Source organism: Stegostoma tigrinum, chromosome 2 (assembly GCF_030684315.1).
Source record: "Stegostoma tigrinum isolate sSteTig4 chromosome 2, sSteTig4.hap1, whole genome shotgun sequence".
Taxonomy (NCBI): Eukaryota; Metazoa; Chordata; class Chondrichthyes; order Orectolobiformes; family Stegostomatidae; genus Stegostoma; species Stegostoma tigrinum.
Window position 1 is genome coordinate 48,152,461 of NC_081355.1, and position 23,347 is coordinate 48,175,807.

Sequence of the window (23,347 nt, forward strand, 5' to 3'; positions counted from 1 at the left end):
TTCTGATGTCATCTAGACTACTAAGAATTTCCAGCAGTTATTTGGATGGATTTCCACATCTCCAGTGTTTTGCTTTTGTTTTACCTATTGGGTGGGTCACCCAACTTGGTTTCTTGGTCAAAACCTTCATGATGATTCTGGAATTTTAACTGGTATTTGAAAGCTTTTCCACAGCAATCATTTCCTCTAGACATGTTTGTTAATTCAACTTGAAATTTAGATGTAAAGCAAGCTTCTTTAACCGTTTCTTAATACATGTTATTAAACTCAGGATACCAGATAATGATGTTTCTTATGATCAGTGACCAAAACTCCTGGTGGGAATTAGCTATCCTTATACACCCTCTCTTTGCCTTATATCAAAAGTGTTATTTTTGTTTAAGACTGACAATATCAGTGCATCTTCCTGTCCATTATTTAATCAGAAACTGTATTGATGTACTTGTGATATGATTACACTCAGATCAATATGAAGAGCAAAATCCAACATTTGTAAGAATACTAAACAATCTGCCCTGCTGATTTTCCTTAATATTGAAATAAATACAATGAAAAATTAGACAGATGAATAACGAATAGCCAATCCACTTCTACTTGCTTTAAAATATGTCAAAGTTGAATTTTTCCCCCATTATGTTTTTTCATGTTAAATAGACAGGATTATTTGTCTTTAGCACCCTCTTAATTCTGTGCATATCTACAACTTTGCCAGACTTGTTATCCTGACCACATTGCTGATCACAATCATATATGAAGATGTATTCAATGTGTCAGCATCTCACTTTGTAATCTACAAAGAGATGAATCTGACAATCCCATGGTAGTTTATTCAATCAAAAAATTAAAAGGATGACTATTGTGTATGAGTGAAGACTGCAATAGGTTATGGCAGCTGTCATTTTGTTTTTTTTCATAAAGATCTATTAGTGCCAACATTGTTAGTTCTATTTAAAAAGTGCAGACAATGTAATGATATATTATTTAGCATTTTACCATTTCTTTTCCACTTTTCTTCCTGATATTTGCACTCCAGCCACAAAAGCGGACGTGTGGGTCATAATTGATCAAATCACTCAGTAGCCACTACATACAGTGTAAATGGAAAATGAAGCCATGCTAATGCTAAATTATAGTGGGTCATACTACAATGGTGGCTGTCAAAGTTACACTTACATTAATGACAAAAAGAGAAAAACGTGCTGCAACTGATTCTTAGCAGTTTTAAGATCAGTAAACTCGCTATCACCCGATGTTGAATTATAAATACAAAATCCACTTGGGTGTAGATTCTCAAAAGTCTGTCTGAGTGTTAATTATGATAACCTCAGGAAATAATATCCTGAGAATAAACACAACACATGCTCATACCTAGGTAACAAAACAAAAACTTGCATTTAGAGAGCAAAGTAAGGTAGTGAAATGTTCCAAGGGACTTTGTAAGTTATCAAATACCATACCACATAAGCAGAAAATAGGGCTGGTTATCAAAAGCTTGGTCACTGCAGTAGGTTTTAAATGACAACAACTTCATTTACATCTATCTAAAGGAAGAGTTTGCTTGTGTTAAAATTCAAGAACTTTTTGACATCAGAAATATGATTCCATCTGTTTTACCTGCCAGCTCAGTTCTCATTCCATGTTCAGTGCATTTTACTGTCCTTCTGGCATCCATTTTGCTTATTTCCTAAGTGTTACCTCACATGAGCTTCTCTAACGAATTTAAAAATGTGTTACTTTGTCATGAGGTGATGGCCTGCTGGTATTCTCACTGGACTTTTAATCCAGAGCCCCAGGGAATATTCTGGGAATCTGGGTTCAATCCCGTCATGGCAGATGGTGGGATTTGAATTCTATAACAGTCTGGAAATAAGAGTCTAATGACGACCATGAATCCATTGTGGATTGTCAGAAAAACCTATCTGGTTCACTAATGTCCTTTGGGGAAGGAAACTGCTGGCCCACATGCAATGTGGTTGACTCTTATCTGCCGTATGGGGCAATTAGCGATGGGCAGTAAATGCTGCCTAGCCAGTGATGCCCACATCCCATGAATGAATTAAAAAACATGTAAACAACTGCACGTATACCTTCTTGCTGTAGTTGTCACAACATAGAAAGCTACTGCATCTCTGAATGTATAATGACTTGGTGATGCATATGATCATATTGCTGGAGGTGAAACTGAGGATTAGTTTGATAGTGGAATTGCGTGACATAAAGGCTGTGCATGAAAAACATGATCTTTTATCATACAGCACTTTACAGTAATCTGGACTCTGTATTAAGTTTGACAATTTCAGAACAATAACTCTGCCTTTGAGTTTCAAATTTTTATTTCATTGTCTGCATCTTGTTTTCCCATTTTTGCTGTTTCAAGCATACCTTTGGTCTACTCTTAGCAGCTACCTGCCAACCAATGCTTTGTCACTTGTCTACAATCATTACCATTCTTCTTGCCTTTTGCTCTTTGACTTCAGTCTCCAGTCTCTCTCTCTCTGACATTATTTTTACTTTCACTTTTCCCTTGTTTTTACTCAATGTAAAACCCATTATATCTCCACATCTCTTCACTTCTAAAGAATAATCATGTTGGACTTGAAATGTTATCCCTGTTTGTCTCTTCACAGACACCGCTGGGTCTTCAGTACTCTGTTTTACTTTGTCATCTTGAATTTTGTGTCTACAACAATTGTATTTCAGAAAATCAGAGTTATCGCTGAAATTCTACACTTCCATTTTGTGGAATCACACTTTGATGAGGCACGCCCATGCTCTAAATATGAGTATTGCAAAGTGGCAAGATATGCTGATTGTGTTCTATGTGAAAAAAATCTGTTATTTATTCATTAATAAACTTGAATCAATCTATTCACATGCTGAAGTACACATTATGATTGTCTCTCTAGTGTTCTATAAGCTCCAGATTGACTTCTCCAACAATAGCATCAGTGACAACAGCAACGACCTGTATATCTGTAGTGTTTTAATGCAGAGCAAAAGGGATTTAAAGGTGTTTCATTAAATCAAAAGGAGAAAAATAGGCACTGACCCACAGACGCAGATATTAGAAAGGGTGATCAAATGTTTGATCAGATGGGAGGAGTTCAAGGGGATCAAAGAAGCAGAAAGACAAGTTAAAGATGTGAAGAGGCCCAAGAACTGATGAATAAGGCCAAGAAGGCCAAAGATACAATTACTAACGATGGGATAAAAATAAAGGAAGATATACACATGAGGCCAAAATTAAGCATTATCAGGGACCAAGTTGTAAAGAGGATGAGGATTATAAGTTAAATGGAACTTGACTCAATATAGGACAAAAGTAGCCGGGTTTCAGAATGACATTTATGGACAGTGGAAAATGTTCATTCTGCCAGGGAAGCCATGCCAGTTGCTAAGCCTGGTGATTACAAAGATGTAAATTAGGTCTTAGATGTAGTATGCTCACTTTCTGAGGGATATATCCAAAGAGGTTGGTGAGGTATCTATCTATTCATACAAGGTCTAAATAATAATCAATATAATTCCAACAAATATACTGTGTATTCTATATTAATGAATTACAACACTATTCATAATGTAGCTATGTTGTCATTGTACATCAAGATAGCTTGTGTCATAATTGAGTTGGTGCAGCAGTGGTGGGCCTCCTGTATCATTAAGTGTACACATGTGTATATAATACCACATAACATCTGCAGGACATCAAAGTACTCATAAATGGAGCAATATGTTTATTATTCCACAATGACTATGCGCAGTAAAGTCTCACTATGAAGACCTTAAAGTGCTTACAGATGTTTAAACTAAGTTAAAACGCATTAAATTGAAAATAAAATTAAGTTGAAATCATGAGCCTTTCTGGTGTATTGACTGATCAGCCTGTTGTGCTCCCTTTGAAGGTCTCAGTGAGTCAAATTGGAGGCTTTGGATATTGCAACACCTGAAGAATTAGTTGAATCAAATGAATTGGTTCATGAAACGTACATTAATTAAGCACTGGGTAAAGCTATTATTTCAAACAGTTACAATATTCATAGAATTTTACAATGGAATCATAGAACTTTATACAAAAAAAATCCTTTCAAACTACTTGTTTCTGTGTTACCTCTCTGAGAGCTTTGCACTTAGTCCCATTGTTTTGGTTTCTTCCCATTCCCTCTCAACTTTACTGTTTTTTAAATATTGCAAGGGAGATAGTGTGATAATCTTTTAACCATAAGCAGTAATGGTGAGGAAAAATATGAAAATTTACATTAATATTTGGGGAATCTGCAACTGTTTTAATAAAAGCTTGAAAGGGACTTTTAAGAGTCTGCATCACTTGCAAATAGGCGAATTTTATTTTCTTTGAATGAAAGAAACTAATGGTCCATGTGACCTGACAATCCTTGACCCACAGGCAGTATCAGTAAGAGGAAAGTAAAAACACAAAGGCCATTTGGTAGATAGATAAAGAGAAAAGGGTAAAGATGGAGAGAGAGGCAGTCTGAAAATCAGGTTAAAGAGCTTGCTAGATAACAAGGTGTAGAGCTGGATGAACACAGCAGGCCAAGCAGCATCAGAGGAGCAGGAAGCCTGCCCTAGAAGGCTGAGACCCTCCTTAAAGGGTCAAATTATCAAATAACAGTGAGTTAGAAAACAGAAAGGAGATAGAGGGCTTAGTGACATGGTGCAATGATAACAACCTCTCTCTCAATGTCAGCAAACTAAAGAACTGATAATTGACTCCAGAAAGAAAGGAGAAGAACACATCCCCATCTACATCAACGGAGCAGGGATTGAGAAGTTTGAGACTGTCAAATTCCTAGGACTGACGATTACTGACAACCTGTCCTGGACTTACCAAGTAGATGCAATGGTCAAGAAGGCACAACAAAGCCTCTTCTTCCTAAGGAGGCTCAGAAAATTCAAAATTTGCATAAGGACCCTTACCAACTTTTACAGACAGGCCACTGAAAGCATACTGTCTCGATGGATAACCACCCGGTATGGCAACTGCTCTGCATAGGACTGCAAGAAACTACAGAAAGTTGTGTACACAGCCAGGTCATCACAGAAACTAATCTCCCATCCATGGGCTCCCATCCATACATCTCACTGCTGCAGAAAGGCTACCAACATCATTAAAGACCCATCCCACCATGGTAATGTTCCCCTACAAAGTCTTCCGTCAGGCAGAAGATACAGAACTTTAAACACATGCACCAGCAGATTCAGTAGCAGCTTATTCTCTGTTGTTATTAGACTGATAAATAAACTCTCTAACTTCAAATAATGCTGATCTTGTTAATGTTGATCTTGCCTCACATACGTACTGTGTGGTCAAACCTGTATGCCTTACTCTGTCCAAATTGTTTTCACCCTATTATCTGCACTTGTTTGCTCTGATCTGCCTGTACTGCTCACAAACAAAAGTTTTCATTTCTCTTAGATACGCATGATAACAAATCAAATCAAATCAAATCAAATCAAGGAGATTACACAGATGTTACCTTATTTACATAAAAATTGCTGCCTGAGGAGAATTGGTTCCGTTCTTGAAGGAATTGTACTGGAATTCTGCACAAGAAAGGATGGAATGGCTGAAATTGGTACCACACAGGTGAACAGTGCTACCGATGTGATTAACCTTTGTCACATCTTTTGTTCCCTGATTAACTTATAGCGCATACCTATTTAAATTTCTTTTATTTATTCAAAGAATGTTGGTATTACTGGTATGGTCAGCTTTTATTTTTCATTTCTAATTGCCCTTGACAAGATGGTGGGGAAGTGCCTTTCTGAGTCACTGCAGCCCATATTGTGTGGGTGCACTCATGGTGCTATTGGGAAGGGAGTGTCAGAATTTTTATCCAGTAACAGGGAAGGGATAGTAATATAGTTCTGAGACAGGATGGCATGTGGCTTGAAGGGGATTTTTCTGGTGGTGATATTCTTATTGACTGCTGCAGTCATCCTTCAAGACACTAGAGGTGATAAATTTGGAAGATTGTGTCAAAGGAATTTTGGTGGTACACTAGGCTGCCACTCTATGTCACCGGTAGAAGAAGTATATTTTGAAGGTGGTGAATGGGGAATCAGTTAAGCAGCTACTTTGCCCTGGATGTTGCTTGAGTTTTTTTACTATTGCTGGAATTACACTCAGCTAGCCAAATGGAGAGTATTGTATCACACTTTGGACTTGTACCCGGTAGGTGAGTAGCCAGTGAGAGGTGAGGAAATTGCTACAGAACTCCTAGCCAGTGACTGGTTCATGTAGCCGTAGTATTTCTTAGTAGTATTTCTTATAATTGCTAATGCCTAAGAAGCTGATAATGGGGGAATCACCAACGATAATTCCATTGAACATCAATGAACGATGGCTAGATTCTCTCTTTTTGGAGATAGTCATTACCTTGCACTTGGGTGGTATGAATGTTACTTGCCACTTGTTACTTAACAAGCCTGGATGCTGTCCAGGTCTCACTGCATATGGACATGGATGCTTCACTATCTGAGGAATCTCCAATTATGCTGAATATTTTGCAATCATGAATGAACGCCTCCACTTCTGTACTTGCCACCAATTAGAAGGTCATAGAAGAAACATTTGAAGATTGTTGGGTATGCAGCACTGCACTGAGGAACTCCTGCAGTGATGTACAGCAACTAGGATGATTGAGCTCCAAAAGCCGCAAATATGTTATTTTGTGCTAGGCAGCCTGACATCCAGCAGAGAGTTATCCCCTTAATCGTATAACTCCAGTTTTTCTAAGGTTTCGTGATTCTATTCTTAGTTGAATATTATCTTGATGTCAAGGACAGTCACCCTCACTTCCTAACGTTGAGCGTCAACTTTTTTGTTCATGTTTGTACCAAAGCTAAAATGAGGCCCGAAGCTGAGTAGTCCTTGCAGAACTCTAACTAATTGTTAGCAAGCATCATTTGCCTACTAATTTAGTTTCAAATTACATTGATTCGCATTCATGTTGAAGTAAAAGTCACAAAATCAAATCTGGCTTGGTAATTTCTCCATTTGCAGGTTTTTCACTGAATTTACTTCATTTCATTTATAGAAAACAATGGGATTGTACCAGCAGAAACTAGTCATTTAATCTAAGAAATCTCTACCTGGTGCTTATGCTCCTCAAAACTTTCTTCACATGTTATCTGACCTGGCTCAGCTTTTCATCATATCTTTCTATTGCCCTTTCCCTCCAGCACCTACTGGTTTCCACCTGAAAGCATCTAAAATACTTGCCTCATGACTTCCTGTGGGTTGCCACCAATAACATTTATTTATGCAAATAATCTATCAACAAAAGGGACTGAGGATCTCTCTCTACTTCAACCCAGTCAGTAGCAGCCTTTATGGCATCAATGTTATTAGTAATGACTGTAAAGATGCCCACATTACATTGCAATCCTTCCAAAATCTGTGTTATCTTTCATTCAGGCATCTAGTGATGCGTAAGAGAATGGCTGACACTTCGGTTTGTCAGGAGAGGAAAGTTCATTCCTCTCTCTCTGACCACGACAAAATGGTGCACACTTGTTACTTTGTCAAAGTCATGGTATTCCTCGTGGTGATTAAGTGTCCAAATGTGGCTTTGGAAGAGCTGTGTATAAGTGCTGAGATTTACCACATTTGCAAAGGACTCAGCCTACTGAATGTGCAGTTAATGTGGATCATGCTCAGAAACTGGAAAGCGGTCATGCTGCATTTATTCTACGCTACTTTTCCGTCCACTTGGAAATTGAGCCTCATGTCAAACCTGCCTCATGACTCTGCTGTGCAACATAACCTTACATGGTCAGCATGCATTTTGGGGTGTTCTGTTGTCAAGATCATTTTGGAGAAGGCTTGCAGTGTTTGCTAGACTGTGTGCAATGATTCCAAATCTCATCATCACAATTGTTTGAGCCATACCAGCAGGGTATAATGAGCAGATCAGGACCAGGCCAAAGTACAGGAAAAGGAAGAGAAACAGAAGGAGGGAAGAAATTAGGGAAAAGACAATGAACAAAGTGCCTTTCTAACTAGCCTGTCCACCACTGATTCAGCTATCCTTGGTTATTTTGAACACAACCCAAAATCTGAACTTCATAACAATCAATGTCTCATCAACCCTCTGCCAAAATACTAGAACAAAAATGACCATTAAATAACCATTCAAAACAAGCTTCATTAATTATTAGCATCCAATATTTCATACAATAGGCAGCTAACACTCTTGTTCATTCCCTTAACAGTCTTCCACATGCCTTTGCCAGTCCTACTGCTCCCATGCAATATTATGTCAATGGCATAGCTGATGGAAAGTTCAGAGGCAGCAAGAACTGCAGATGCTGGAGTCAGAGACAACACAGTGTGGAGCTGGAGGAACACAGCAGGCCAGGCAGCATCACAGGAGCAGGAAGGTTGATGTTTTGGTCAGGACCCTTCATTTTCTGAAGAAGTGTCCCAACCAGAAACGTCAACCTCTCTGCTCCTCTGATGCTGCCTGGCCTGCTAATGAAAGGTTGCTGTCTTTCAATGGAGGAGACTGCAGATGGACTTGCAGGCCATTTTGACCATCTCTAAGTCCTGAAGGCTGACATTAGATGGCACTACTTTGTCATGGCAACCACATTGTTGACTGGCAGACAAAGACAGGGGCACAGGTGGATGCGAGGAGGACAAATGCTGTCACCTTGAGAAAGTTCAGTGTTTCAGAATCTTAGAAATATGTTGGAGGACAGATAGCTAGGTGCCATGAGATTCTGCAAGCTTTAGTATCTGCAGCTGTGATGGAAGCAATCTAATCCTTTGTGACAGCAAGCTGCATTTACGACAATCTGATTTCATGAACCCAAACTGAATACCCACTGCAGCAAGCTGACAATAGGTGGCTTCTGCTTGTGCTGTGGGGGTAGCAGACATATCAACCATCAGACATTATGTGTCATCAAGTGCTGGCTTGGAGATGGACACTGCTTCCAGGCTGGTAAACAAATGTACTTCAAGTTCTGTGTTAAAGTCTATGGCAAATTAATATTGGACAATGCTCCTTGACAGTGACACCGTGCTTTCTGACAGTCCTGGCAACATGAAGAACATCTGTGTGCATGCAAATCAGAACTTTACTATGTACCTGCCCTTTAAAAACCGTATCTGAGCCCTCTATAATCAAACTTGTGTACATTTTTGCCTGGGTTGGGGGCTGGTGTTGGCTGGCCTCTGCATTATACTTTGTCCCTGCCCTGATGCAGGCAGCCATGATTTATGCTAATGATTTACCATTTGTATAAATCACTTCAAGGCCACTCTCTCATATTTGCATAGAATTTGTATGTGTGTTGGTGCCTTTAGGTTTGAGATCAAGTAACAATCAATGCATGTTCACCAGTAGTTTCCTCATCCTTTTGCACTTTACGCTCATCTGCCACTTATTGGCCAAGCGATTCACACTCACAACTCTTCAGATACTGAAGTAGTCCATGTTCAAATGCAACAATATCCAGGTTTGGGCTGACAAGTGGTAAGTAACATTCATTCCACAAAAATACAAAGGAACGACCATCTCCCATAAGGGACAATCTAACCACTTCCCCTTGACATTCAATGGTATTACCATCACTGAATCACTCACTATCAATACGTAGGGGATTACCATTGAAAGGGCGGTGTGGACTTGTTGGGCCGAAGGGCCTGTTTCCACACCGTAGAGAATCTAAAAAAAAGAAATTCAGTTGGGTTCACCACATAAACACAGTGGCTACAAGAGAAGGTCAGAGGCTAGGAAAACTGCAGTGTGTAACTTACCTCTGATTCGCCAAAGCCTGCCCACCATCTCCAAGGCACAAGTCAGAAGTGTGATGGAATACACTCACTTGCCTAGATGAGTTCGGTTCTAATAACACTCAAGAAGTTTGACACCATCCAGGACAAAATAGCTCACTTGATTGGCACCACATCCACAAACATCCATTCCCTTTACCTCCAACCAATAGTACCAGTAACAGCTGTGTGTACTGCAGAAATTCACTAAAAATCCTTAGACAGCATTATCACTGCCACTTCTACCCAGAAGGACAAAGGCAGCTGATACATGGGAATACCACCACTTGCAAGTTCCCCTCCATGCCACTCACCACCCTGACTTGAAAAAATATGAGACAGTACAGGTTTGGCTGGAGAAACTGGGGTTGCTCTCCTTGGAGAAAAGAAAGTTGAGGGGAGATTTATTACAGGTGCATAAAATTATGACAAGTTTAGGTGAAGTAACAAACGAAAAGTTGTTCATATTACATAATGGTACAAGAGCTAAGAGACTTTGAAAGATTTAAGGTTCAGTATAAGAAGTGCAGAAATGTGAGGAAGATTTTTTTCTATTCAATGAGTGGCAATAATTTGGAACTTCCTGCCTATAAGGGTGGTAGCAGCAGAGATATTCAGCAATTTAAAAAATAAATTGCATGGACGCTTGAGGGAAACAGACTTGCTGGGCAAGAAGGATGGAGTGGACTGACTGAATATTCCCATGGGGAAACACCAAAGGCTCAATGGACTGAATGACTTCCCTTTGTGCCATTATGTCTCTATGATACTCTGACTCTATCATTGTTGTGGCAATTCAGGATGTGCCTTAATTATTGTTTATTCAGGATATCAGTGTCCCATGACAAAATCAACACATATACCTCACAATGCATCCCATGATGGTATATGTCTCTTTAACCACAAGTCAACATGGTGAAGGATCTTCAAAGCTATTTTTTAACATCTTAGTTAAGATTTTTTTCTCTTCATAGAAGTGTTAACTCCTTGCTGGATTGTGGTTCTTTTGATAGTGGACCATTAATCATCTGTGCACCCTAATAGCAAGTATTAGTAGGTTGATAGTTAAAAGCAAAAATATCTTCTGAATATTGTCCCTAGCAACCCCCTTAGAATGTTCTTTGTTTCAGGAAGATCATCCTTCATTCTTCTCAACTTTAATGAATTAAAGCATTAGCTGTTTATAGCTGAGATAACAAGGTGTGGAGCTGAATGAACACAGCAGGACAAGCAGCATCAGAGGAGCAGGAAAGCTGACATTTTGGGTCTGTGCCCTTCTTCAGAAAATCAGAAAATTTTCTGAAGAAGGGTCCAGGCTCAAAGTCAGGCAATGTTGAGCACAGTTGACCACCAAGACATAAACAACTCTTCTACAAGTAGAAGGCTGTCATTTATGGAGATCATGGGAACCATATTCGTTCTTCAGCAAGAAATGTACTTGTCATCGGTTCTCAAGGGCTTATAGAAATTTAAAGAGAAGTTTTCCTTTGCAGCCAAAAATTGCAAAGCAAAATGGCAGACCTTTAGGAAAATCCTGGGAGCAAGGAGTGGCGTGGTGGCACAGTGATTAGCAATGCTGCCTCACAGCGCCAGGGACCTGGGTTTCATTCCATCCTTGGGCCACTGTCTGTATGGAGTTTGCACATTCTCCCTGTATCTGTGTGGCTTCCTCCGAGTGCTCTAGTTTCCTCCCACAGTCCAAAGATGTACAGGCTAGGTGGATTGGCCATGCTAAATTGCCTGTATTGTTCAGGGATGTGTAGATTAGGCGGGTTATAGAGGGATGGGTTTGGGTGGGTGCTCTGAGGGACGGTGTGCACTTGTTGGGCCGAAGGGCCTGTTTCCACACTCTAGGGATTCTATATCTACATTCTTTTGCAGATTCCTCTGCCCTCCCACCTAATTTTGTATCATCAACAAATTTCTGCACATTATGCCTCCTCCTCCAAGTCATTAACATAGGTAGCAAATAATTGAGGCTCCAAAACTGATCCTTGTGGCATTTCACTAGTTATGTCTTCCCAACCCAAAGAATACCCGTTAATACTGATTGTCTATCTTCTATATGTTAACCAGTCCTCAAACCATGGCAACACATTGTCACCAATACCATGAGCTCCTATCTTGTACAATAACTGTTCAATTGGCACCTTTTACAATATCATCTGGACAGCCAAATATACTATATCTACTGGTTTCTCTTTACCAACACTGCTTGTTATATCCTAAAAGAACTCAAGAAACGTTGTCACACATGATTTGCCTTTCCCTAAACAATTACTTGCTCTATTTGACTGTATTAAGCTTTTCTGAATATCCTGCTACTTATTTCTTAATAATGCACTCTGGCATTTTCCAAATGATGGATGTTAGGCTAACTGACCTATAGTTTCCTACTTGCTGTCTTCCTCCCTTCTTAAACAGGGGCATCAACAATTACAGTTTTTCAATCTGCCGGAACCCTCCAAAACTCCAGTGCGTTCTGGAATATTTCAGCCAGTACCTCCATTACCTCTGTAGCTACTTCCTTTAAAACACTTGGATATAGACCATCAGGTACCGGCAATTTTTTCATCTTCAGTCCCACTACTTTATCAAATACTTTGTCCTTCATCACAGAGATTGTTACAAGATCATTATTCCGATTAGCATCTTGCATTTCTGATGTTTTTGAGACATTTACAATGTGTTATCCATTGATGCAAAATGTTGATTTGAATTATCTGCCATTTTCCCGTTCACTATTGTCAGTTCTCCAGTTGCGTCCTCCCATGGCCCTAAATTTACTTTATTCTCTTTTTATATAGCCATAGATATTCTTGTTTGTTTTTATTTTCCTTGCCAATTCATTTCATAATCAAGTTTCTCCATTTATTAGAATTTTAGTTATCCTATAATTCCTATAAAACTTCTGATCTACTGGTTTACCACTAGTTTTTCCCACGTTGCCATTTTATTGTAGTTTTCAGCTTGGATATTCGCTTTAACCACCTTTTTTAACCATACATGTTTCATCCTACTTATTGAGTATTTCTTTCGGACTGAAATAATTTTTTTCTGACAATTATGGAATGTCTGAATGAAATGAAATGAAAATTTTAATTATCTGCCACTGCTCAAGTACTGACCTTTCCCTTAGTCCGTTTTGCCAGCCAACATTTTACACCTCTTTCTTTGTTCTGTAATTACCCTAAATTACGCTGAAGATGATTCTCCTTTAAATTAAATTGAAATTCAACTATAACACAGTGTGAAGCTGGAGGAACACGGCAGGTAAGGCAGTATCAGATGAGTAGGAATGCTGACGTTTTAGGCCGGGACCCTTCTTCAGAAATAGGGTAGGGGAAGGGAGCTCTGAAATATTGGAGAGAGGAGGGGTGGGCCAGGGAAGGGAGGCGGGATAGTGATAGGTGAGTGCAGGTAGGCAGTGGTGGGGATTGTTCAGTGAGTTGGGAGGAGCGGATAGTTGGAAGAGAAGATGGACACAGGTCAAGGAGGCGGGGATGAGAGGAAGGGTTGGTCATGGGATGAGGCTGGGGGTGGGCGGATTTTGAAATGAGTAAAGTCCACATTGAGACCATTGGGGTGTAGTCCCCCAAGGCAGAATATGAGGTGCTGCTCGTCCAGTTTCCGGGTGGCATCGTTATGACACTGGAGGAGGCCCAGGATGGACATGTTGTCCAGGAAGTTGGAGGGGGAGTTGAAGTGATTCACGACTGGAATTTGTCGTTGTTTGTTGCGAGCCGAGTGCAGGTTCTGTACAAAGCGATCTCCGAGCCTCAAAGCCTTTGTGACAAACAACGACATCTTCCGGTTGTGAACCACTTCAACTCCCCCTCTCACTCCCTGGACAACATGTCCATCCTGGACTTCTTCCAGTGTCACATCAATGCCACCTGGAAACTAGATGAGCAGCACCTCATATTCTGTCTTGGGAGCCTACAGCCCAATGGTCTCAATGTGGACTTTACTCATTTCAAAATCCGCCCACCCCCAGCCTCATCCCATGACCAACCCTCCCTTTCAGTCCTGCATCCGTGACCTATCCAACTTCTTTCCCATCTATCCACTCCTCTCACCACACTGACCAAACCCCACCACTGGGCTCATCTATTGTCATCCTACCTACCTTTCCCAGCCCTTTTAATCCTCACCTCCTTGACCTGTCTGTTTTCTCTCCTACCTATCTCCCTCTCATCCCCACCTCGTTGACCTGTCTTTTTTTTTCCTTTATATTTCCCTCCCATCCCCGCCTCCTTGACCTGTCCATCTTCTCTCCCACATATCCGCTCCTCCCACCTCACTGACCAATCCCCACCACTGCCTATCTGCACTCACCTATCACCATCCCACCTACCTGCACCGGCTCCACCCCTCGTCTTTCTATTTATTTCAGAGCTTCCTTCCCCCTCTCCCATTTCTAAAGAAGGGTCCCGACCCAAGATGTCAACTTTTCTGCTCCTCTGATGCTGCCTGGCCTGCTGTGTTCCTCCAGCTCCACACTGTGTTATCTCTGACTTCAGCATCAGCAGTTTTGACGATCTCTGAAATTCAACAATGTTGTGAACATTTACCCCAAGAAGGCCCTTAACTGCATGATCTCTTACTAACACTACCTCATCATATATTACAAGATCTGAAATAACCTATTTTCAGGTAGGCTGTGCAATATACTTCTCAGAAAAGTAATTCCTTATGAACTCCATAAGTTTGTCATCTATGTCATCCTTGCACATCTAATTTGTCCAGTCGATATGCAGATGAAGATCACACACATGACAATTGCAGTGCCCTTCTAATGTTCAATTATTTCCTAATTTACAGATTTCCTTATAGTGGGACAACTCTTCAAGAGCCTATAGATGATTTCCACCCATGTCTCATTTCCCTTTTTATTTCTTATTTGTATTTAAACTGATCCCGTAACATGATCTATTGTCCCTTTATCATTACTCACCAGCACACATTACTTTTCTTATTTACAAATCCACCCCATCTCCTTTTTTCTTGAAGGCTATATTTCCAGAATGTCAAATAGCCTTAGGTAATGAGCTCCCACTGGGAGCTCTGCAGCTATATCTTTGCAATAGCTATCAAGTCATATTCATTTATTTCTATTTGTGCTATCAACTCATCTTTCTTGTTCGAAATGCTTGCATTTACTTAAATAGCTTTAAACTTTGTTTTCTTGTTAACTGCTTTTACTTATACTTGTTCTAACATCTGTTGCAATGTTCTGCGTATATTTCCTGTCCCTTCCTTTCACACTTTATCATTCACTTTTTCATTACCTTGTACCTCTCTTCACTCATTTCTTTTTTTATTTTTTAAACTTTCCTCCAATAAAGCCCTCCCCACAAAACCTAAATATTTTAAAGCCCTATGTGCATTCCTAGTTATACAATTTGCCAGGGCACTAGTTCCAGTATGGTTCAAAAGAAACCTGTCTCAATGGAACAGATCTCTGTTTCCCCAGTGTTGGTGTCAGAGGCCCATGATTCAGAACCTATTTCTCTCTTGCCAATCTTTGAACAGTGTATTAACCTCTCTAATCTTATTTACATCATTACATCAATCCTGAGATTAATACCTTTGTGGTTTTGCTTTTTAATTTGCCCCAAACTGCTTATAAACCATCAACAGAACTTCCTTCTTAGTCATATCTATATCATGGGTGCCCACACGGACCATGACAGCCGAAGCCTTCCTATCCCATTCAAAATTTTCCTGTAGCCCAAAGGAGATGTTATGAACATTGGTACCATTTAGGCAATGCAACATTTTGAGCTTTCTGTTTTTATTGTAGAGAACTGTATCCCTGTTCATTGACTGTTGCTATCACCTATTATTACTACATTTCTTTTTTTTCTCCCAGACTTGAATGGTACTGTGTACCATGATGGTTTAGTCAGTTTGTTCTCATCCATTATCTCTTCCAGGGAGTAAGAACTTCAGTACCGATTGGACCAGGGCACTGACTGAGACTCCTACAAAGATCTAGATTCTAGATCCCAATGCCTGTTTCAATTGCAGTCACTCTCTATTGTCCCTGACCACAAACCAAACTTGATGTAATTAATCTAGGCAATTTCCTGAAGCTCAGAGCCTGGGTAACTCTGAGCTGATGTTTCTTGAATAGCCAACGCTTGCTGCACACTGATCGGATCACACCAATCTCCACTAGCTCCCATATGCTACAGTTGCAAAGTATTTATCTGTCCAGTCATCTCTGTTCAATTTAATTAATTAATTTGGATGTTAAATATTTTAAAGTGAATGTCCATTCTGTAATTTCCTAGCTGTAATAACATCTCCTGAATTATACCACTTAGCCAATCAAAATAGACACAGAAGAAATACCCACTAATCACCAACACCACATGGGCCCAATCTATGCCTGCCTCTTTGTAGGATATGTGGAACAATCCCTCTTCCGTAGCTACACTGGCCCTATCCCCCACCTCTTCCTCTGTTACATCGATGACTATATCAGCGCCACCTCGTGCTCCCACAAGGAGCTCGATCAGTTCATCCATTTCACCAACACCTTCCAACCCAACCTTAAATTGACCATCTCTGATACCTCTGTCTCCTTCCTGGACCTCTCTGTTTCTATCTCTGGCAATCACCTGGAAACTGATATCCATTTCAAGCCTACTGACTCCCACAGCTATCTAGAATACATCTCTCACCCACCTTCCTGCAAAAATGCCATCGCCTCTTCCCAATTCCTTCACCTCCGCTGCATATGTTCCCAAGATGAGGCATTCCACTCCCAGACATCTCAGATGTCCTCGTTTATCAAGGACCGCAAATTCCCCTCCGCAGTGGCCGAAAGCGTCCTTGGTCATGTTTCTCACATTTCCCACAAGTCATCCCTTGGACCCCCTCCACGCAATAGCAACCAAAACAGAATCCCCCTCATCCTCACGTAGCACCCCAACTCTGGATCCAATATATCATCCTCTGGCACTTCCGCCATCTGCAATCTGACCCCACTACCAAAGACATTTTTCCCTCTCTACTTTAGTCTGCTTTCCAGAGGAATCCCTCTCTCCATAACTCCCATGTCTGCTCCACACTCCCCACCAGCCCCACCATCCCTGGCACTTTTCCCTGCAACCGCTGGAAGTGCTACACCAGTCCCTATGCCTCCCCCCTCATCACCATCCCAGGCCCCAAGAAGACCTTCCACGTCAAACAGATGTTCATCTGCACATCTTCTAATGTGTTATACTGTATCCGTTGTTCCCGATGTGGCCTCATCTACATTGGGGAAACCAAGCAGAGGCGTGAGGAACGTTTTGTGGAACACCTATGTTTGGTTCATGGCAATGACTACACCTCCCAGTCACAAACCATTTCAAATCCCCCTCCCACTCCTTGGATGACATGCCCATCCTGGGCCTCCTGCAGTGCCACAATGATGCCACCTAAAGGTTGCAGGAGCAGCACCTCATATTTCGCTTGGGAGCCCTGCAGCCCAATGGTATCAATGTGGATTTCGCAAGCTTTGAAATATCCCCTCCCTGACCGCATCCCAAAACCAGCCCAGCTCATCTCCACCTCCCTAACCTACCCTTTTCCCTACCTATCCGCTCCTCCCACCTCAAGCCCCAGCTCCATCTCCTGCCTACCAGCCTCATCCTGCCCCCTTGACCTGTCTGTTCTCCCTGCACTGACCTATCACCTCCCTAACTCCCCATCTACACTCACCTTTACTGGCCCCATCCCTGTCTCTTTGACTTGTCTGTCTCCACTTTACCTATCTTCTCCTTTATCCAGCTTCTATCTGCCTGCCCTACTCTCCCTATTTATTTCAGAATCCTCTTTCCCTCCCCCATTTCCAAAGTCAGGTCTAGACATGAAACGTCAGCTTTTCTGCTCCTCTGATGCTGCTTGTCCTGCCTGCGTTCATCCAGCTCTACACCTTGTTATCTCAATCACCAACACCTACCTGCTTTTCTGTGATGTCAAACTTTGTCTCTGATAGTTCAAGTGATGACGGAGCTCTCTGCTGCCAGATTTTATCTCCTGCTGCCCTTCCAGCTCAAGGCTACTCTCCTAGTCTGTTTCATAGTGTTGTTGACCTTCTGCATCCTCCTCCCAGTATCTTGAAGAAGTGCCATGGGATATTTTACATTAAGCAAAGAATGTAACAAAACATCTCACCTCACAGTGTTTAACTATGTTTAACACAGCAATTAACATCTCATCTCACAGTGTTCAACTCCCTCAGTGTCAGTCTAGATATTTTACCAGCCTGGATTTAAACTTATGGAACGAGACTTGAATCTACAGTCTTCTAACTCAAAAGCAAGAGTTCTATCAGCTGAGCCACAGCAGTGATACCACTCTGTTTCACTTACTGACTTAATGCAAATAAAACTGCTCTTGTTGACAATTATCAAATGTGATTTGTCACCAAATCTGTTGCCTGATGGTCAAAATCTTCGGGAGGCTGATGTGGCTGTACACATTGGCTGGACTCTGCCTCTCCATTTAACAAGTTGAACCAATACACTGTTTCCTCAGTCTCCTTTGATGTAGCATTACCTACATATAACTAATGGCACTGATTAAGAGACAAAAGGATATAGGCCAGGACTAGGCATCTGTCTGCCAGTGAAACAGCAGAAATAATTGTGTCTGAGAAATGAACTGGCATTTAGTGGTTATCATCAATGGGTAAGAACCATTTCCCAGGATCGGAAATGCTAATCATCAATCTCCTTGCACATGAAATGTCTCTGTTTAATAGCTGATAAAGCGTCTCCAAAGGCTTTTTTGGCTCTTTGTTTAAAATGACATATAATGGGATTTGCCTTATCAGCGCCTCTAAATGCATTTTCTGTGCTTTATTCCCACTAAGGGATTAGTCCAGTCTAATAAATATATGCTGAATTGATTTTGAGCTCTGGATAATTTAATCCATCAATATAACATTAAATGAATATGCAAAGGACCTCTTTGAGGATGAAAAACAGAATGGAATATTCTTACTAATTTAAAATGGATTTGAGAAATGGAAAGAGCTCTCTGCTATTAGTATCTGCCACTAGACCTAACCTCTGTGTATTGCTACCTTGTAAATTCAGTGCTTTATTTAAACATAGCCATATGCGTTCTTGGCCACTTAAGAGAGCTTAGAGTCATCAGAAGTGGAGCTGTTCCAGTGTATTTTATAAAGCAACATGTCTCAGCTGGCCTGCAGCATTTCTTTGGTATCTGAACAGATTAACAAATATTATGATGTGAGTATTCTGAAAACTACTGTGCAGATTGTGTGTAAAGCTGGACAAACACAGGATAATTAGGGCAATGTTTTGTTTTGATAAAATGGGAGAACTTAAAAATGTAATTTTAATAGCATTTTGAGTGTTTTAAAGCGGTTTTGATTAACATATCTCCATCACAAGAACAATTTGAACATAAATGCTGGAGCCAAACATGAAGCTAAATGATATGGATAACACAAAGGGTACTGTCAAGGCTAGGCTGACAGGCCCTGGAAAGGAAGGTAAGTGGGATTGTAGTCTGCGTGAACAAGCTGGGGAAAAAAAAAACAAGCTTATCTGGGTGATCAGGCTGGAAAAACCTTGACGAGACCCATCAATTAACTTAGGAGATGACCTACCCAATACCAATATGAGCAGTGAAAGCTTCTGAGCATCCCACTTGGTGCTGGTCTTGCTAACTATGGGAAAATTTCAGCAGTGCAAGAACAGGAAGCTTCAAATAACTCTTGGGTGGAAGGGTGCTTCCCCCACTCCGTATAGAATTCTAGTAGGGCAGGATGGAAGATAGATATCAAAACTATGCTCATGGCATTGCACCTAATTTAACAAACCTGCCCACATGCCAAACCTTGTGTATGTGTAAAGTACAACCCAACTATTACTTCTACCTTAATGTTATTTGTTGTTTCTTTAATCATTTGTTTTCAGGAACTTTTGATCACTGTCATTTTGGTGGAAATGAATTCATTTTCTTTCTTGTTGAAATGAATTTCACCCATACATTGGCATCAAAGTTTCTCATTGAGACTGCTTGAGAAATTGACTTGACATAAATTACAAGACATGGGGCCATGTGTAACATGTGGTTGCATGCAGACAGGGTGGTGGTGGTGGGGGGGGTGCGGTCGTGCTCTTGGTTAGATCCCAATTGATATGCCACTATATCTCTTCTGTGTCATTCGGGAGAAGCAACTTCACAATGTAAGACAGAGAGATGCCCAAAACTTGTGGTGATGAGTCACTCGTAAATATTATGACCTCAACTGAAAAAGAGGTGGTGGAGATCACTGTAGAGTAGGGCAGCCATGCCATTGCTGATGACAAGGATAAATAGGCCAGATATCATTGCGAGAATAAATGCAATTTCATACAGACACACTGTGAGAATGTGATGTGTTCATATATGGCGCTGGGTTTTAATGATTTTCTTTGCGTTTCCAGTATTGCTCCCCATAATCTGGATCATACACAGCTATCAGATGATAATGACAACTCTACGTCTGAGGATGATGAGACCCAAAACCCAGAAAAAGTCACCTCTACTTGCCATTTCCACAACTGCCACTCACTCAGTTACACTCACATGGGCTTTGAAAGGATAACATGTCGAATCTGAGGCATTTGCTAGTTGGCATCTTCCAGTAGCTGACAGAGGCTGTGACAGCTGAGATCTCTGATACTTGGATGCTCTAATGCTGAATCCCAGGTTGATTAGAAACCTCTGAGAATCGCCACAAGAAGCCTACTGGGCATACAGAAAAGGGCAGAGGAACAATTAACAGAGAAGTCAAAGGCAATGCATAACTCTTAGCAGATAATAGAGTAAATCTTCCAAGTTATGATCTGTGTCATTTCTCAGACGTTAACATGGATGACTTACCCATGGAGAGGCTGGTGACTGCCATGGAAGTCTAGGTCCAGCATATGATCCTGGACCCAATACAACAGGGCATGGGGCCTCTGAACCTCCTTCCATATCCTCATTTTCTTTCAGGATACCAGTAAATGTCATTGTCACAGCAAGAGGGAGGAAGAGCACTGATCCAACCACCCAAGGGATGGGGAGGAGGGTAGGGAAGTGTGTCCTCCCATGGCCCTCCCAGGATGAGTGGCCACTTCTTGTCTCTTTTACTGGTGGCCCTGAAGCCGATAGTAAGTCAGGTCAAGAATGTTGCTCCTGCACCTGTGCAAGGCCTTCACATTAGGCTTGAGCACTTAAGGCATTAGAATGCCACAGGATGGCCACCAAAATTATTGCAAGCAAATGCAGCATCACTCCAGGCAGCCTTCCTCCGACATAGCATCAAGACAATGAGAGGAAAAGGAGATTAAAGAAGTTAGAGGGGCACAAAGATGGCCTGGACGTTCAATCACTGTACACTTATTGACACGTAAAAATGTCACATTATATTTAACTCATTGTATTCAGTGTTTATTGGGATGGTCTCGGTAAGAAAGGTGTATTATCCTGGCATGCCTTCCAGTTGGCAATCATTGATGGTTGGAGGGGTTGAAGGGACAGCTCAGTTCTTTGCAATAATGTTGTTATATATTACCATTAAGTCTTCATTAGATGTTCGCATGATGAGGTTTGTATTCTCAACTTTTGGGACGTGGCTATACATGTAGCATCCCTTTTATATGGTGACAAGATTGTTCGTTACTAAAAGAATTGAATTGATATACTTACAGGATTTAAAGGTCTAACATGATGGAGCAGGATCCATAGTCTTGGTCGTGGTAGTCTTAATGACTTGTACCCTTGTGAGCAGTACTTATCCTTGGGAATAGCCTTTATTTTTGATTGTACATAACAAAAATCTGCTTCCCTAGCCCCTCTGTGTAATAGAGAATATGGGTTATAAACTTGCTCCAGGGTGAGGTTTGGAGAATTCAGTGAATATTTCAGGCAGACAATGGTTTCTTGGTGATGTAACACTAGTCAGTTTGGCTCCTTACATCTGTGCAAAGCCAGTTAAAACCAAGGTGTCCCTGGCATGTTTGACATGTCTCTCCATCTTCCTTGTACCCTGTGAACATGCTCCAACATTCCTGGCCTCTTCCTTAGAATCCTCCATTGTTATCTTGATCTGTGGTAGAATGTATCTCCTCCATGTCTTCACGTGACAACTGTTCTGTTCATTGCAAAGCCACATTCTGCAGTATACAGCTGTCTGGAACAATTCTCTGACACCTTTGACAGGTTGTGTTGTGATGGGTTGTCAGAGTAGTCAAGGAGCAGTAGCATATTTTTAACAATTTAATTGCCTCTGCTATATGATCTAAACTTGAGCTACATTGCTCTGCTCCTCTGCAGACTGTGAACATGGCACACTGGAGCGATATCCTGCGATTTCCTTGGATATCTAGAACTCGACATCAGAAAGGACAGACCCCATTCTTTAAGCCATGTCACTTTCCCTTTCAAAGAACTGTTGCACCACAATTTCATCACAGCAACCCCAGCCCCTTCCTCTTCAATCCTACCACATATATCCTTGTTGTGTAGCTCAATGCTTGAGCCAACCTGCTCTCCTTGCATGATCTACTGTTGTGCCATTTCATGCCCAGTTCCAACAGCAACAGCTCATATGGCTTCCCATATCATCGTTTTTCCCTGTGACTGATCATCCAGATCAGAAAACATTCTCTTTGTCCCTTCCTTTTTGCTGCAGATCTCAACAAAGACCTCATGAAGGAACCAGTAAGTTATGAACTAAGTCACCTGATTTAGAGTGGAGAGTAGACATTCTGTAAATGCTTTGATTCTGTCCTCTCAACTAACTACATACCCCCCCTGCCCCACCCAAACCATCCATCACTGTGACAAAGATACCACTTCAATTTTAAACTTTCCAAATCCCACTTTTTCTGCAGGATTTTCTGGTCATGTCCATAATCTTTCCCCAAATTGGTCCCCAAGGATCTATTTTACTTTGCCTTAATAAAAGACATTCAGTATTCAGTCCAAGTATCTACTGGAAACAGGTGAGAGAGAAGAGAGGTTTGAACAATTAACAAATGTCCACAATCCTTGATCTTAAAAGTTACAGATGCAGAAGTAATTTACATAGGTTCTTCAAGTCTAACTCATTAAAAAGCCCATGAAGTGTCACCATCCTGAACTGAGAAACAATCTACCCTTCACATTGTTCACGAACAACGGCAGTAGAGAGCAAGAAAAGACAGTGATAAAATAACAAACCAAATCAGAATGAGCGCATTTTGTCTATTTCTGTTGATATTTTTAAATATTTTTGTAGAAATGAAACCCTCTTGGGAACCTGGAATGAAATGTTATTAAGTTGCACAACTGAAGTGTACTCATAATGACAAGAAATTGATGTAAAACAAAATATCATAATGTTAATCATAATTTCTTTAAAGAGCAATTTTAAACTGTGCAGACTTTCAAATAGATAATAATAGAGTCTCCAGTTTGTGCTGTGAAAAGCAGATTTGGAAAACCATTTGGTAGTTCATTTAATTTTGCGATATTTAAAAAGCAAACAATTGTGAAATGTAT